Raw genomic sequence first — 6,213 nt, 5'->3', positions numbered from 1 at the left:
TGCTACTGTTATGATTGTGTTTTTTGTGTTTTAATTAGTGTTTGTGCCAAGTAGAACCAATAGGATCTTCTTGGGTGATAGTTGTTTGATCTTGCTGAAAAAGACAGAAACTTTGTACTCACGAAATTAATTCTCATGTTTATTCAGAAAGAGATTTTGCCCTGATTCTTTTTGCAGAAGATTAATATACAAATTTCCCTGGTCTTCCTATTTTGGTAGAATTTTTGGAGTTCTAAAAGTATTCGTTTAAGTCAGATTGCTACAGACTGTTCTGTTTTGACAGATTCTGTTTTCTTTGTCGTTGTGTGCTTATTTTGATGGCTCTATGGTTTTCTTTGATGAGTTTTTGCCATAGAAAAGTTGGAATACAGTAGATATAATACAAAAACAAAATATGAATTGGTTTGATACAGCACTTATAGTAGTGGTTTATTTTTCTTACACAAACGGATCTCACAAAGGTTTTGTTCAGTTTTGTGTGATTGAAGTTTTCAAGTTTTGGGTTATCTTACGATGGATGAAGGAATTATGTAAGATGCTAAGCTTGGGGATGCCCTGGCATCCCAAGCTATTATCCAAGAATGAGCAACAAACTAAGCTTGGGGATGCCCCCAAGTGGCATCCCCGCTTTCTTCCAACAACTATCAGTATTTTACTCGAGGCTATATTTTTATTCGTCACATGATATGTGTCTTGCTTGGAGCGTCTTGTATGATATGTGTATTTGCTTTTTTTATCTTGTGTTTTAAGTCATCAATCCTTGCTGGACACACCTATTTGAGAGAGCCAAAATTATATCATGACTTGTTAGAATTGCTCTCTATGCTTCACTTAAATCTTTTATGAGCTAGGACTTGCTCTAGTGCTTCACTTATATCTTTTTGAGCGCGGTGTGCTTTTTTATTTTTGAAGAAATGCTCTCTTGCTTCACTTATATTTATTTGAGAGTTAGTAAAATTTTAAAGAAATTCTCTCTTTCTTCACTTAAATTATTTTGAGAGAAAGAAAATTTGTTATGCTCATGATCTTCACTTATATTTGTTTGAGCTTATGAAAAGCAACACATGAAAATTAGTCCCAAAGTGATTGATATCCAAGAAGGATAAAGTAAAATAAAATGTCATGAAGATCATTGGACAAAATAAACTTGATTCTTAGTAATAGTTTTGAGATATGATGATGTGATATGTGAGTTATGTTGGTAAGTAATTGTGCTCTAGTAAGAATATTGGTGTTAAGGTTTGTGATTCCCTATGCATGCACGAAAGTCAATAATCATGCAATGAAAATTATATCCTACTTGTGGTGCATTATTCAGTGTTAATTATGCTTAATGCTTGCTTATGAGATTATTCGTTTCTTGGTTGGTCGCTTCCCAATCTTTTCCTAGCCTTCATTTTGCACTAAGTATGACCTCTACTTGTGCATCCAAAATCCTTTAAACCAGTTTTGCCACATGAGTCCACTATATCTACCTATATGCGGTATTCTTTTGCCGCTCTAAGCAAATTTGCATGTGCCATCTTCTCTTTTTTGTGTTTGATTCGCTCGCGGAACGGTAACGGGTGGCTAATATTTTCCATGCTAGATGTGTTATTCTCAGTGTTTATTCACTTGTCATTGCACGAGAGTAAGGCAAAGGTCTTAGGGATGCCCAGTCCCGAAATGCAAAAAATTGAATTTAATTTATGTTGTCAAATAATAAATTCCTTTGAAAGTGTTGGTATGGAGGGCACCCGTGGATACGGCTAGCCATGGAAAGTGAAAGAATGGTGGAAAAAGGAATAAACTTTATTTTCTGTTCGGGAACCGCCTATGGCATATCTAGCATGGAAAATGTTCGGAACTCTGAGTCGTTTTCGTTGGTGGGATGGATACACCTCCCAAAATGTTTTTATCTCTAATTTTTCGCTTTGAGCTCTGGCACCTCTACAAATCCCTACTTCCCTCTGTGAAGGGCCTTTCTTTTACTTTATGCAGTTTTTATTTTGAAATTTGAGTCTCCATCTTCTCTCATAAAAAGCACCAACTAGGAGGCAATATGATCATGCTCAAGTATTGGGTGTAGTTAATATTCGCGTGTGTTTCATGAATGGATCAATGTTTGAGCATGATGGGCTAGGTATAACTTATTTTAGCATTGATATTTTGAAAGACATGGTTGCTTGTTGATATGCTTGAGTATCTAAATTATTATGTCAAAACTAGACTATTGCTTTGATATAAAAGTCCAAATGTCCATGCTATAAAGAAAAAGAATATGATATGACTTGATGAACAACACTCCACATCAAAAAATTTGTTTTTATCACTTACCTACTCGAGGACGAGTAGGAGTTAAGCTTGGGGATGCTGATACGTCTCCAACGTATCTATAATTTTTTAAAGTTCCATGCTGTTTTATAATCATTTTATATCATTTTTTGGTACTAACCTATTGACATAGTGCCAAGTGCCAATTGCTATTTTTTCCATGTTTTTTACATCGCAGGAAATCAATATCAAACGAAGTCCAAATGCCACGAAACTTCACGATGATTTTTTATGGGCCAGAAGGAAGGCAATGGGCCCTGGTTGCACCTGGGGCGTGCCCCGAGGGGGGCACAACCCACTAGGGCGCGCCAGGAGGCCCAGGCGCGCCCTGGTGGGTTGTGCCCACCTCGGGTGCCCCCCGGACCGCCTCTTTGCTCTATAAATGCCCCAAAAATACCAGAACCCTAAAAGCGTCAACGAAATATTCAGCCAGCCGCCGCAGAGTCCAGAACCACCAGATCCAATCTAGACACCATACGGAGGGGTTCACCACTTCCATTCGTGCCTCTCCGATGATGCGTGAGTAGTTCCTTGTAGACCTTCGGGTCCGTAGTTAGTATCTAGATGGCTTTCTTTCTCTCTCGATGGATTCTCAATACAATAGTTTCTTGGAGATCCAAATGATGTAACTCTTTTGCGGTGTGTTTGTTGGGATCTGATGAACTTCGAGTTTACGATCAGTCATATTTTTTATATCCATGAAAGGTATTTGAGTTTCTTTGATCTCTTATATGCATGATCTCTTATAGCCTCGTATTTCTTCTCCGATATTAGGGTTTTGTTTGGCCAACTTGATCTATTTATCTTGCAATGGGAAAAGGTGCCCGGTAGTGGGTTCGATCTTACGGTGCTCGATCCTAGTGACATAAAGGGAAATGACACGTATGTATCATCGCTACTAAGGATAAAAAGACGAGATCTATATCTACCACCATATAGATAAACGGATCTTGTCTACATCATGTCATCGTTCTTATTGCATTACTCCGTTTTTCCATGAACTTAATACACTAGATGCATTTTGGATGGCGCTCGATGTCTGGAGTAATAGTAGTATATGCAGGCAGGATTCCGTCTACTAATCTTGGACGTGATGCCTATGTAATGATCATTGCCTGGATATCATCATAATTATTTGAAGTTCTATCAATTGCCCAACAGTAATTTTTTTACCCACCGTTTGCTATTTTTCTCGAGAGAAGCCACTAGTGAAACTTCGGCCCCCAGGGTCTTCTTTCTCATATATTTACCTTGCAATCTACTTTTCCTTTGCATTTCTATTCAGATCTATTAAACCAAAAATACAAAAATACATTGCTGCACTTTTATTTATTTGTGATATATTTATTCAATCTATTACAATTTTCTCCCGTCCACGCACCAACTTCTGGCGCCGTTACTCGAAAGGGATTGACAACCCCGTTAACACGCCGGGTTGCGAGGAGTTGTTGTTTGTGTGCAGGTGCTGCTTATGTTGTGTTGCTTGGTCTTCCTACTGGTTCGATACCTTGGTTTCATAACTGAGGGAAATACCTACCGTCGCTGTGCTACATCATCCCTCCCTCTCCGGGGAAATACCGACGTAGTTCCAGCTACCATCAGCCGCCCCCACCCCTTGTCCAATTCGGATTGGCAAGGGGGGGGGCGCCACCTCCTGGCTGGCCCTCTCTCTTCTCCACTAAGGCCCATGGTGGCCCATTAACCTCCGGGGGGGTCCGATAACCCCCGGTACTCCGAAACTTATCCGAAACGACCCGAACCATTCTAGTGTCCGAATGTAACCACCCAATATATGAATCTTTACCTCTCAACCATTTTGAGACTCCTCGTCATGTCCATGATCTCATCCGGGACTCCGAACAAACTTCGGTTCATCAAATCACATAACTCATAATACAAATCGTCATCGAACGTTAAGCGTGCGGACCCTAAGGGTTCGAGAACTATGTAGAAATGACCGAGACACATCTCCGGTCAATAACCAATAGCAGAACCTAGATGCTCATATTGGTTCCTACATATTCTACGAAGATCTTTATCGGTCAAACCGCATAACAACATACATTGTTCCCTTTGTCATCGGTATGTTACTTGCCCGAGATTCTATCGTCGGTATCATCATACCTAGTTCAATCTCATTACCGGCAAGTCTCTTTACTCGTTTCATAATGCATCATCACGTAACTAACTCATTAGTCATGTTGCTTGCAAGTCTCATAGTGATGTGCATTACCGAGACGGCCCAGAGATACCTCTCCGATACACGGAGTGACAAATCCTAATCTCGATCTATGCCAACTCAACAAACACCTTCGGAGACACCTGTAGAGCATATTTATAATCACCCAGTTATGTTGTGACGTTTGATAGAACACAAAGTGTACCTCCGGTGTTCGGGAGTTGCATAATCTCATAGTCAGAGGAATATGTATAAGTCATGAAGAAAGCAATAGCAATAAATCTAAACGATCATTATGCTAAGCTAACGGATGGGTCTTGTCCATCACATCATTCTCTAATGATGTGATCCCGTTCATCAAATGACAAGACATGTCTATGGTCAGGAAACTTAACCATCTTTGATTAACGAGCTAGTCAAGTAGAGGCATACTAGGGACACTCTGTTTGTCTATGCATTCACACATGTACTAAGTTTCCGGTTAATACAATTCTAGCATGAATAATAAACATTTATCATGATATAAGGAAATATAAATAACAACTTTATTATTGCCTCTAGGGCATATTTCCTTCACTTCGGGTCCGTAGTTAGTAGCTAGATGGCTTCATCTCCCTCTCTCTGAATTCTCAATACAATGGTCTCTTGGAGATCCATATGATGTAACTCTTTTGCAGTGTGTTTGTTGGGATCGATGAACTTTGAGTTTATGATCAGATCTATCTTTTTTATATCCATGAAAGTATTTGAGTTTCTTGGATCTCTTTTATGCATGATCTCTTATAGCCTCGTATTTCTTCTCCGATATTTGGGTTTTGTTTGGCCAACTTGATCTATTTATCTTGCAATGGGAAGAGGTGCTTTGTAGTGGGTTCGATCTTACGGTGCTTGATCCCAGTGACAGAAAGGGAACCGACACGTGTGTATCATTGCTACTAAGGATAAAATGATGGGGTCTATCTCTACATTGAGAGATCTTGTCTACATCATGTCATCGTTCTTATTGCATGACTCCGTTTTTCCGTGAACTTAATACACTAGATGCATGCTGGATAGCGGTCGATGTGTGGAGTAATAGTAGTAGATGCAGGCGGGAGTCGGTCTACTAATCTTGGACGTGATGCCTATATAATGATCATTGCCAGGATATCGTCGTGAGTATTTGAAGTTTTGTCAATTGCCCAACAGTAATTTGTTCACCCACCGTTTGCTATTTTTCTCGAGAGAAGCCACTAGTGAAACCTACGGCCCCCGGGTCTCTTCTTATATTATTTGCCTTTGCGATCTACTTTTTTCTTGCATTTATTTTGGGATCTATTAAACCAAAAATACAAAAATACCTTGGTGCAATTTTTCCTTATTTATTTTATTTGGCGTTTGATCTATCAATCTACTACAAATTTATCTCACGTTCGTTTGCCTACTTGAGGCACCGTACCCCGGAAGGGATTTACAACCCCTTTAACACGTCAGGTTGCGAGGATTTGTTATCTGTGTGCAGGGGCTGTTTATGTTGTGTTGCTTGGTTCTCCTACTGGTTCGATAACCTTGGTTTCATATCTGAGGGAAATACCTACCGCCGCTGTGTTGCATCATCCCTTCCTCTTTGGGGAAATACCGATGTAGCTTCAAGCGACATCAGGTACACCTTCTATCATAGATCCAAAGGCAAGATATTCGTTGCTAAGAATGGATCCTTTCTAGAGAAGGAGTTTCTCTCG

This window comes from Aegilops tauschii, chromosome 1, assembly GCF_002575655.3.
Source record: "Aegilops tauschii subsp. strangulata cultivar AL8/78 chromosome 1, Aet v6.0, whole genome shotgun sequence".
In the NCBI taxonomy this organism is placed as follows: Eukaryota; Viridiplantae; Streptophyta; class Magnoliopsida; order Poales; family Poaceae; genus Aegilops; species Aegilops tauschii.
The sequence above is the reverse complement of the archived record's forward strand: the minus strand, read 5'-3'. Positions refer to the sequence as shown.